At 40.4% G+C, this 12,515-nt stretch overlaps 1 protein-coding gene across 12 annotated transcripts in view; it reads right to left on the bottom strand.

Annotated features, from left to right (window-relative positions):
* ERBIN (erbb2 interacting protein) overlaps positions 1-12,515 on the bottom strand; it is a 111,463-nt gene that overhangs the window by 60,724 nt on the left and 38,224 nt on the right. For all 12 annotated transcript variants that reach the window (XM_048930623.1, XM_048930626.1, XM_048930629.1 and 9 more), the window contains one exon: positions 1,596-1,652. The gene's annotated coding sequence lies outside the window, so the exon portion shown is untranslated. The remainder of the gene's footprint in view (positions 1-1,595; positions 1,653-12,515) is intronic.

Genomic DNA, 12,515 nt, shown 5'->3' with positions numbered 1-12,515 from the left:
CATTGTATATTCTTTGGGTAACAATTTGTAGTTTTATTAAGAGAACATCAGGAGGAATAAACTACTCTATTATTAAGTACTACATTAAATAACTCAATTTTCTTCCATTGTCAGTGTGGAAAAGGCCCACAGAAACAAAGAGGACAAATTCCTAACTTTCTATACAAAGAAAACAATGAAAATTAAATACACAGTGCAGCTAGACTAAGACTTGGTAAGCCTGCTGGAAGAGGTATTAAACCTTATTAAACCGCTTATGCTTCTGGTTTAGTCCTTTGAGGGATTATGTCTGGATCTACGGTACTAGTAAATGCTGCGTATCACATACTGTCAACAAATATTCAATCAGAGAGGAAGAGATGCTGTGTTAAGTCCTCCAGTTATAACAATCAAAAGAGATGAACCAGCATATGGGAAGAAAAAGAAGAGGCACTGCAAGTCATTTGCCTATAGAAAGCAACCAGTCCTTACAGAGTGGTAACACAGCTGAGGCAGCACAACAACAACAGTTTCGTAGCTCAATAGAAAATGCTAATGTACACAAGGCCCTCTGCATTGTAAACAACACAGAAAACAAGAAAAAAAAAAAAGAGCTTGTACATATGCTTCTATCTCCTTAAGCTGTAGCAATGCCAGATAAAATGCTCAGATGATTCTGTATGTTTTAGAACAGATATTTTATAATAAATCTCATAATTACAGTCACTGATGTGTCAATATTTATTAACACGTTCACAATATTAATAGCACTATTAACAAAATCAGAGCAGATGGACGCTATTGCTGTGTGTGTGGTGTGGGGGCAGAAAGGGGGTGGGCAGGGGGAGAGGTGAGGTGTTTGGTTAGTTTGGTTTGCTGGAGTGGGTGGGAAAGCACTACTCAAATTCAAACGGAAGTTCTGGAGATGAATGATTCTCCTGGATATTCTTCTCAATTCATGAGGAATATTTCTATCTAGCAACTCTTACCTTACAACAATCAACTTAGTATCATCTACACTGGCATCATTGAAAAAAGCTGAATATAAATATGTGTTTCTTTTCCAAAGCTTTGAAAACAAAAATGAACTCTAGCTTAACTTTGATACTCTAAAGTATGATCTTTAGCTAAAGAATGTTAATATACCAAGAAGCAAGAAATGATATGACTTAATGTCCTCCTGTGCAAACTATTAAAATGGATGGTAAGAGGCCCAACAAGTATTCAACAAGTTTTCAAGCATCTTTAACTTTTTTTTCTTTTTAATGCTCAGGTTTCTTAAGAACTAAATACATTTATTTTAAAAAGCAGTTTAAAAATTATTTTAAAATGCTAAAACTCCACAAATGAAAATATTTAATAATGAACATTTGTCTTCAAAACAGAAAATTATTATCCTGCAACTTAGTTTCATGTTTTCCCTTTTATATTCATGCATAACTACATGTAATATACTCTTCAACTGATAGTTGCAACAAAAAAGCTTCAGAACAACATGAGCATTCATGCAATAAAATTTGAGCACTCTGGAGGTGATTACTGATGGCATATGAAAAAGAAAAGAATCAATGTGTAAACATTCTATTACGCAAAGGAAACAGAAATACAGTACTTACCACTGTGTTACTTCCTTCTCCCTGCTGCTTCTTCCCTGAGCTTTCAAAGCCAACATTCTGTTCAAAACAAAGGTAGGAAAATTTTAGTCACACCTATCCATACTAGATAAGAGCAAACTGATACTTCATTGCATTGGGTGTTTATTTTGCTTTCCGCATTGTTTGCTTAAAAAAACAAAAAAAAAAAGTACCTGTGTGAATTTTAATTTAGAGACTATTATAGCATTACTGCGGTAGTTCAGAATCTTCTGTACTATTAATAGTTTTTGAAAGATTCACCAAAAATACATACAAACTTTTAGGGGGGTACTACTTTCTTTAAAGAGAATATTACTGTCTGCCTTCCTACTTCAATTCTGACTTCATAGCATTGTGTCTATAAACCTGTTTCATTTCTACTTCACATTTAATTGCTATACTTAATAAGTCCCTAACACTAGACATTTCTTGCATGTTTCTCAAGAAAGTTAAGAAAAAAATACATCAGAAATCAATGGAACATGACAAATCCGTGCTTTTCCCATAATATTAACTTTATGGGTTTTTTGTTTTTTAAACAAAGTTGCCAGTTGAGTCATAGCAGATTACTAATGCTACATTCACCAATGTAGAACAAAAGGAAAGATAGAAAGAAAAACACTCAGTACATCGAAAATTGTTGGCTGGACCTATGCAAACTGTAATCTTGGCCTACAAAAGCATAGAAGTAAAATATATCTTCACAGGGATTAAGAATCCGTATGAACAGATTCTAATTGAATATAAAATCATGTACAGCAGCTAAGGAGCTGAGTCATGGTAGAAGACAATCTCTCAAAGTACCTAGAAAAAACTAAAATAGTGGGGAGCAAATATTTTCATTCAAAGGATTTACCCATAAATGTAATTGCAGTTTATTTAATTCCAGTAAAAAGCAGAATCAGACTATCAAGAAAGGTATCACAACTGTGTCCACAAAAATTCTGAAGAGGGATTTAAAATCAAAATTGTTATAGGAGAAATGAAAGCTAGTTTGTTTGGAGTAAGAAGCAAGCAGCAGTACTACTACAGAACAATTAATTTGTTAGGAAGCCAGGATCAACACAACAGGATTGTGCTGTGATCAGCTTTTGCATGTTACTGGCCCTGCTCTTCCCTCAGCAGTCACTTGTGCCATATAGTACATTCATACCAAACACATTCCAATGCACTGTGCTGGATAAATATATTCATTTATTTTCAGCAGAACAACAATGAGGGTATGCAAACAAGGGATAAAAGCAATTGAGGTAAAATATTAAAGCCTCAATTGAGTTTCCTGATGGAAAAAAAATAAAAAATAAAAAAAAAAAATCAATCAGCTTAGCCAGCATCAGAAATACTTAGCAGCAGCATTCAAAACAACTAAAAAGATGAATGAATGAAGACAGTAAGGATCAAAACATATTCAGAAATCTGGGATGTCTGTGTCAAGCTGCCACATCTGTGTGATTCTCTCCCATCTCATGACTCTATGCTCCTTCTGAAAAGCTATTTCATTTGTAGAAAGCTTATTTCAAGGCACTGTACACAAACCTTCCAAATGATAGAACTGTAGGTTTGCAATAGCTCTGCTAAGATAAACAGAATTAATCCAAAGAAAACTGTAGCACAAGGCTGGATCTGAAAATAAGACTGTCAGGTGACTATGCTGCTGAAAACAAAAAGGCAGAAGGTCAAGGCATGGCAGGCAGAGCATTCAGATTAGAAAAACTAAAGGAATAGTTAGCTGCATAATAATCGCAAAAACAATAAACAAAAGGGATTACTCTTGCATCATTTCCTGACACCTGTTGGGTTGCCACTGTTGAAATGCCTAGAAGAATAAATTCCAGTGGTAGGGAACCATTAGCAAACCATGAAATGCTTGCAGACTTCAAAGCCAAACACAAGGAACTGATCAGATTCCAATTTCCCAGAGAAAATAATACAGGAATTGGTATGTGTGTGCATGCCATAAAGATTAAGGAACTATGTACAGAACAACACACAACAGTTACAGAATTAGACAAGAAACACTGAGACCATCACAACTGACATTACTTTAATAGCACTTGAAACTGACACTAAATCAGATAAATTCAAGTCCATAGCAGAAGAGAATACTACTCAGCCAAGAGCACAGAGTGACTACAGTTTTAAGTGCTGGTGATTCTCAAAAGTAGGAATACTCTAGGCTTCCATGCAATCACACTGATATGTCCAGTTCATTGAAAAGCAGAATGAAAAGCACAATGAAAAGAGGCCAAGGCATTCTGCTGAACTCAGGGTAACTATGCACCATGATATCAACTAGCTTAGAAAGTCACTTTCCTACTTACCTAAAGTAACAGGTGCTTTAGATGTATACTGATAAATTAAAATATCTAATAAAAGCACCTAGGAAAGTTTTATTTAAACATTCTAGAGCACATGGTATAATCCACAACATATTGTGCCTCTGTATTCTGCCAGACTCCACCAAAAAAGGTGCTATGTAAGAGTCCTAGCACTCCATTTTCCGAGCACTAGGAGAGAAGTTGGGCAAACTGCTATGTACTCATTGTTTTTCTACCCTCCCTTGTGTATAACCCTACCTCTGTTAGAAGATGCTTGCTAATCAACTGCTGGTGTGCTGCAATGCAGTGGCTCTCTCCACCACACTGCATCCTGTTCACATACATACCTCAGTTCCAGCTTGTCGCTGGTTTTAGGCAGTGAGGTCTGCAGTTGTGTTAGTACACTTCTTTCTTTCTGCAATTTTAACACATTTCACCTCAAATTCTCTGAGTAGCTTATTGGAAGATTTTGGAGAGTTATTGATGGACCCAGAACACTAGTGGCAAATTTGCATATAAAAGATGAGGAAATAGGATTATACTTTAGAATTAGCTGAATGGTAACAAATAACTCCCAAGCTGTTTTTCCTTTCACTAGCTTGTTGAAAGGAAATGGGAGAAGAGAGAGCCACAACATTCATGCCCTTCATCTAAGGTAGGACTGAAAGAAGTATTTTGAAAACTACTTTTTTCAGAGACATTTCAGGCAGCCTCCAGCCTATGATAATAATCATCTTCCATTTAAAACAATAAAAACAGTAAAACCAGAATTTATTTCAGTAATTCCAGGAAGAGCATTGTAGAGGTAGGATTATCCATGCTCATCCTTTAAACATCCATTCGTGTTCAACGACAAAGACAGTATGTTCAGCTAAAAAGACTTCAGATTTAGCAAGATTATCCATCACACAGACAAGCTGAGCAGAAATGAACTGCAACATTAAAATTCTTCTTCTAAAACAGGAACAATTTTAGGGCAATGAGATTAGTTATACTGTCTTCCTTTGAACAAGGGAAATGAGAGATTCCAAAGGAGACTAAAGAAGTGCAACTCCATGCACAGTTAATACCACTGTTCCCAGTGAAATAGGTTTTGCCTGCACAAAGGTATCAATTATCGTGTAATTGGGGGGTTGGGGAGGGAAGCCTCATAAATTCCATGCTAAGCTTCCATATACCTGTCACAATAAGTTCAGAAAAAAAAACCCCACATTTATAGATAATTTCTAAGACTTAACTGTATTACAATTAGAAGTACCACAGAAGGATAAGCTCTGATGATTTACAGACTGTGCTTGATCAGTTTTAAACCAGCAAATAATTTTCAGCAAGTACTGGGAGAGTATATATGGAACAAAGACAATTATTTCACATATGACTGTAATAAAGGGATTGTACTGTCAGTGGTTAATGGCAAGATTCTAACTCAATCATAGCCTTCTAGACTGATTGAAAATATGTGCCTTAAAAGTGAGCTAGATTTGACAAAACAATGTCATATGGTTAGATAAGATAGATGTGGCTAGAAAAATATTTGTGTCTACAAAGTGTACCCTTTGAAATCAAACAGATATTTCACATTTAGAGTAGATAGTTGTTTGATCATTTCAGATGTCTATACTTAAAGAACAGGGAAAGGCAGACCAGGGAGACGCAAAGTGTTCAGAGATCATTCTCAAGAAAAGCCTAACTTGTTTTTCCTGAAAGCAAATATTGCTGTTGTCAGTTTCCTTACCGCTTCTCATTACGTCAGTGTTTGAATCAAAGCTACGAATTTATAGCAAAGCAAAGAAACTACCTTGCTGTGTGGGTTGTCTGATTGACAAAAACCTGACCAACTCCAAAAGCTGTGCTATCTTTCAACTTCTCTTGGGTGGAGGATTCTATGATGTTAACTATAATACACTGTCTTAAGAGGCAAGAGACTGAACTATTTGCAGACTTGTAACCTCCTAGTATTAACAGCATGACAGCTACTGACAGCCAGAATCCTTCAACACAGGGAAGTGACAGCTCATGGTACATTCTCAGCAAGTACACAGAGACTCACATTTGCTTCCAGACTGCCCCAAAATAACCTGTATTTGGCAATACCATTTTGGTGTTCTGCTGGGGACATACTTCTGGAAGTATGCTGCCAAGGGGTATGGGTATGTTTATCAGCAGCAATGGGAAGAAACTGTCATAGGTCCGTGACTGGCCAAATCTCTGCATGAGTTGCATTTTAATACTAGAGTTTGTTTTGCCAGAACATTTACAGTTTTTATATGGCATATTTTTAACTATCTTAAAACTGAATGAAATGCCTAACAATCAGCATAATGCAATGTTCTTTATTACCTAAAATAACAAAACAGCACTTTTGGAAAAAACAGCTATGGAAATACACTCACACTTGGAAGTATGCAAACAAATTAACTGTTCTGTCTTCTTGTTCGTTGTTTTCTCTTAGGAATCTCATCAACAAATATGAGCTCCACAAACTGATCCAAGACATAAAAGAAAACTAGAAATTTGACCTCAGCTTAAAAGAAACAACCAAAGAACTTCACTGTTTTCATGTTATCCATCTTACATCTGTGGACACAGATGCAAAAACCCTCATTGTGCAAGTTATCTGTTGGTACATGGATTTTACAGCAAAACAAAAATACTTACGACTTTCCAAGGGTTCAAAATCACCCTTTATAGTGCAAATAATGCCAAAATAACCAGTGTAGTGGAGTTTAATCTCAGCCATGAGAAACTGCTATAATGCACATGCAACAGATCACAGAATCACAGAATTGCAAGGTTGGAAACAACCTGCAAGATCATCTAGTCCAACCACCCTCCCATTCCTATTAGTACCACAAGCTACTAACCCATATCTCGTAGCTCCTCATGGGCAGCCATTCCAGTGCCTGACCACTCTTGGAGAGAAGAAGTTTCTCCTAATGTCCAACCTAAACCTCCTCTGGTACAACTCCTGGCCGTTTCCTCAGGTCCTACTATTAGCCTGGGAGAAGAGGCCAGACCCTTTTACACCACAGCCTCCCTTCAGGAAGCTGTAGAGTGCAATGAGGTCTCCACTGAGCCTTCTCTTCTCCAGACTGAACAATCCCAGCTCCCTCAGCCGCTCCTCATAAGACTTGTGCTCCAGACTCCTCACCAGTTCCGCTGCCCTTCTCTGGACACGCTCCAGGACCTCAATGTCTTTCTTGTAGTGAGGGGCCCAAAACTGAACACAGTACTCGAGGTGCGGCCTCACCAGAGCTGAGTACAGGGGGATGATCACCTCCCTGCTCCTGCTGGCCACACCATTTCTAATGCAGGCCAGAATGCTGTTGGCCTTCTTGGCCACCTGGGCACACTGTCGGCTCATGTTCAGCCGAGCATCAACCAACACCCCCAGGTCCCTTTCCTCTTCACAGTCATCCAACCACTCATCCCCAAGCTTATAGCGCTGCATGGGGTTATTGTGGCCAAAGTACAGGACCCGACACTTGGCCTTGTTAAACTTCATCCCATTCACCTCAGCCCAGCAATCCATCTTATCTAGATCCCTCTGCAGGGCCTCCCTGCCCTCAGGCACATCAACACCACCTCCCACTTTGGTGTCATCTGCAAACTTACTCAGGGTACACTCAATCCCTTCATCTAAGTCGTCAATGAAAATATTAAACAGGATGGGCCCCAGCACCGACCCCTGGGGGACACCACTTGTAACAGGTCTCCAGCTAGACTTCACTCCACTGACCACCACCCATTGAACACGGCCCTCCAGCCAGCTCCTTATCCAACGGAGGGTAAAACTGTCCAAGCCATGGGCAGCCAGTTTCCGCAGGATACTGTGTGAGACCATGTCAAAGGCTTTGCTTAAGTCTAGGTAGACTACATCAACAGCCTTTCCCTCATCTACCAGTCTGGTCACCCAGTCGTAGAAGGAGATGAGGTTAGTCAAACACAGCCTGCCTTTCACGAACCCATGCTGGCTGGGCCTGATCCCATGGACGTCACGCATGAGCTGTGTGATCTCTCCCAGGAGGATTTGTTCCATGACCTTCCCTGGCACTGATGTCAGGCTGACAGGCCTGTACTTTCCTGGGTCCTCCTTACGGCCCTTCTTGCAGATGGGAGTCACATCAGCAAGCCTCCAATCCTCTGGAATCCCTCCAGTCAACCAGGAGCGCTGGTAGATAGCTGAGAGCGGCTTAGCAATCACCCCCGCCAACTCTCTCAGCACCCTAGGATGAAGCCCATCCGGTGCCATGGACTTGTGACTGTCCAGGTGGAGGAGGAGCTCTCTAACTGCCTCCACCTCAATCTCTGGGGAGACATTCTGTATATCAGCCCAGATATCCATATCAGGGCACAAAATGCCCTGAAGATAACTGCTCTGACTATTAAAGGCAGATGTAAAGAAGGCATTGAGGACCTTCTCCTTGTCATCTGTGGTCACATTCCCCGCAGCATCAATTAAAGGATAGATATTATCCTTAGTTTTTCTCTTGCCATTGATATATTTGTAAAAGGATTTCTTATTCTCCTTTACTGCAGTGGCCAATCTAAGTTCAAGATGGGAAGATATGAAGAGGCTCTCAACTATTAGAACTGCAAGGAATCTTTATGCATCTAGATGCCCGTTTCTCAAAAGCTTAAGTCTCACAAACATGCAGAGGTGATAGCTGAGCCGCTTTCCATCATCTGTCAGCGCTCCTTGTTGACTGGTGAGGTCCCAGAAGACTGGAGGCTTGCCAACATGACTTCCATTTACAAGAAAGGTCATAAGGAGGATCCAGGGAACTACAGGCCTGTTAGCCCGACCTCAGTGCCAGGGAAGGTTATGGAGCAGATTGTCTTGAGGGAGATCATGCGGCATGTGCGGGATGACCAGGGGATCAGGCCTAGCCAGCATGGGTTCATGAAAGGCAGGTCCTGTTTGACCAACCTGATCTTCTATGATCTAGTGACCCATCTGGTGGATGAGGGAAAGGCTGTTGATGTGGTCTACCTAGACTTCAGCAAAGCCTTTGACACTGTCTCCCACAGCATTCTCCTGCAGAAGCTGGCAGCCTGAGGCTTGGATGGGTACACTCTTGGCTGGGTAAGGAGCTGGCTGGAGGGCCGGGCACAGAGGGTGGTGGTGAATGGAGTCAAATCCAGCTGGCGACCGGTCGTGAGTGGTGTTCCCCAGGGGTCGGTGCTGGGGCCTGTCCTCTTCAATATCTTTATTGATGACCTGGATGAGGGCATCGAGTGCACCCTCAGTAAATTCGCAGATGACACCAAATTGGCTGGAAGTGTGGATCTGCCTGGGGGTAGCGAGGCCCTACAGAGGGATCTGGACAGGCTGGAGAGCTGGGCTGAAGCCAATGGAATGAGTTTCAACAAGGCCAAACGCCGGGTCCTGCACTTCGGCCGCAACAGCCCCAGGCGACGCTACAGGCTTGGGGCGGTGTGGCTGGAGGACTGCGTAGAGGAACCTGGGGGTTTTTGATTGATGCTCAGCTGAACATGAGCCGACAGTGTGCCCAGGTGGCCAAGAAGGCCAATGGCATCCTGGCTTGCATCAGAAACAGTGTTGCAAGCAGGAGCAGAGAGGTGATTGTTCCCCTATATTCAGCACTAGTGAGGCCGCACCTCGAGTACTGTGTGCAGTTTTGGGCCCCTCACTGCAAGAAAGATATTGAGGCCCTGGAACGTGTTCAAAGGAGGGCAACAAAGCTGGTGAGGGGTCTGGAACACAGGGCTTATGAGGAGAGGCTGAAGGAGCTGGGAATGTTCAGCCTGGAGAACGGGAGGCTCAGGGGAGACCTTATTGCTCTCTATAACTTCCTGAAGGGAGGTTGTAGTGAGCTGGGGGTCGGCCTCTTCTCTCATGTCATTAGTGATAGGAACAGAGGGAATCGCTTCAAGCTACAGCAGGGGAGATTCAGGCTGGACATTAGGAAGTATTACTTTTCAGAAAGGGTGGTCAGGCACTGGAATGGACTGCCCAGGGAGGTGGTGGAGTCACCGAGCCTGGGGGTGTTCAAGGAAAGACTGGATGCTGTGTTGAGGGACATGGTTTAGTGGGAGCTATTGGGAATAGGTGAACGGTTGGACTGGGTGATCTTTTAGGTCTTTTCCAACCTTGGTGATTCTATGATTCTATGAAAAGTTCCTAAAGAAAAAAAAATGCAATATTTTCATTAGGCATAAAAAATTGTATATACAACACTAACAGAAGGCCAAGCTGTTGCAGACAGGTATTCTATACTCCCTCAAGTAGTTTAAATTGAAAAATAATGGAAGCTGGAAGAGCTCTCTCCAGGTCATGTAGTTCAGCCCATGAACAGTAAACACATCAGGCCCAATTTCAACATTAGACATAGTGTCAAAGTCAAAAGTCACTCCTGAGCTAAGGTCCACGTTAATGTGTACAGTAGGAAGGTCAGCTGACTTACCTGCTAACATTTCCAGTAGAAAAAAATAAGACCTTTTTTTTTGTTTCTTTTTTTTGTTTTTACAAACAGTGGAGATGTATAGCAAAATTATTTAGTTGATATAATTCCTATCCAGGATATCTTTTCCAATCTTTTCCAATTCTTACTAAAGCAGGTAAATAATCACGTATTCAATCCTTCCTGAATTCACAATAGACACCATTTCATCTCTCAGCAATTCCAGCATCCTTTCCTTCAATTAAATAAAAATAAAAGGAATATTTTTTTAATAGAACCACGCTCTATCAATGAACATAAATGAAATTAGACAAATCTCTATTTAATTGGGGATGGTTACTAGTTTATAGTGAATGACCAATAAGTTCACCGAAGAAGAGCTAGTGTTCACAGACTTGTGAATTATTACTTCCTATAAGCCCAAATTTCTTTGCAGCAAATCTGAGGAGGATTGTTTTTTAATATGATGCTTTACTAATATTTACTTTTCTTGTTTGATTGTTTACTGTAGTGCTGTTGCATTAGCTCAAATAGTAAGAGCCAATGACAGAAAAAGTAGAAAGTAAAGACATTATCCTGTGAGTTTTAGATTCAAAACTTAATTTCTAGGACCTTTAGCAAGGCTTTAAACCAAAGCATCTAAATACAAAACTAACATGTTTACTGATCTATTTTTACATCCATTTGTTTTCTGTCTCTGCAGTATATGCTATAGTAGTATCTGAACATAAAAACACCAAAAAAAAAAAAAACCACCAAGAAACACATCATGCATAACAGAAAGAAAACCCGCTATAGCCATCAATCAGGTCGACCAAATGACTGGTTACTTTGGCCTCACAGATCATGATTACAAACCAGCAGGTCTGTCAACAGCTACAGCTGATTTCCTTCAACCATCAGAATTCTGTACAAAGCCATGGCTCTGAAGTGACATTTATGCTAGCTCACTGGCATCAAATGAGTACCTGCATGCTACATCAAGGTCTTAAGCCTGAGATAGCTTTACTACCAGTGGCAATACAAATCATCCAGTTTGACTCAACATAGGAATTAAAAAGCAGAATAAAACTTAAAAAAAATATATAAATAAAAATCAAACACAAAAATAGAATTCCTTGTAGATTATGATAATTCTTACACCTAAGCTTCAGCTGTCTGAAGTACTGCCACTGCTGCTATAGATCTGCCAACTACTTTAGAGGAATGGACATACCTACTTCACATCAGGAAGCCAATTAGCACCACAAACAATTTGGCAAGAGCATTAGCATAAAAAGACTGGTTGCAAATCTATGAGAGAACTACTTAGATCTGATGCCCTCACCCTTTGTGTCTGTGAGCCCCCTTCTTTTTACTTTCTCCTCTCCTCTCTCCATTTTTAAAAATTTCTCCATCAGCACATGTATCCTAGACAGACAGTGATAGCTATAGATGGTCAGGGTTTCTGAGGCCTACTTGCTAGCCACAGTAAACATGTTCATACCTTTGCCTCCTTTCACAGCAGCCCAAGAGACTGATGATGGGAAAGAAGGGGAAAGCAAAATATTTGGTAAACAAATGACTAAAAGAATAGGAATACTCAAAGAGACAGAATATAATTATTTAACCAGAAGTAAGATTTGTAACTGAAAATGTGAATCAGTCATCACCCACAATAAACCACACCAGAATGCATTAGCACTATCTAAACCATTTCATCTAAAATAAATAGGTGATTGACTCATACGATGCTATGAATGTGACCCTCAGTGCTTTTTCCCTGCTGCCCTTTATCACACAAACCCTTTTCCCTACTACATCACACCCACATATTGTTTATAGCTTCTAATACATTCTTTTGGGAGGGACATATTTAAGTTTATTTGCACAGTACTCAAACATGGTAATATATCTTATAGGGAGCATGGGTGTGTGTAAAATGCAAGTGGCACCCAACACCCGCACCTCTGTGAGCAAGGAGCAAATGCTGACTCACTAACATAGATAACCTATTAACTACTTCAAACGAGGAAGATAGAAGTAATCTAGGCAATACGGTGAAGATGACTAGAAACAAGAACAAGTCCTCCCAAACAACCAAAAGACTGCCACAGAGTGAACACTACTGTCCTAAAATACAGATCAGTGGAGGTTTGGGTCCTCTTGGACACCATTTA

The sequence above is a fragment of the Lagopus muta genome, chromosome Z, assembly GCF_023343835.1.
Source record: "Lagopus muta isolate bLagMut1 chromosome Z, bLagMut1 primary, whole genome shotgun sequence".
In the NCBI taxonomy this organism is placed as follows: domain Eukaryota; kingdom Metazoa; phylum Chordata; class Aves; order Galliformes; family Phasianidae; genus Lagopus; species Lagopus muta.
The sequence above is the reverse complement of the archived record's forward strand: the minus strand, read 5'-3'. Positions and strand labels throughout refer to the sequence as shown.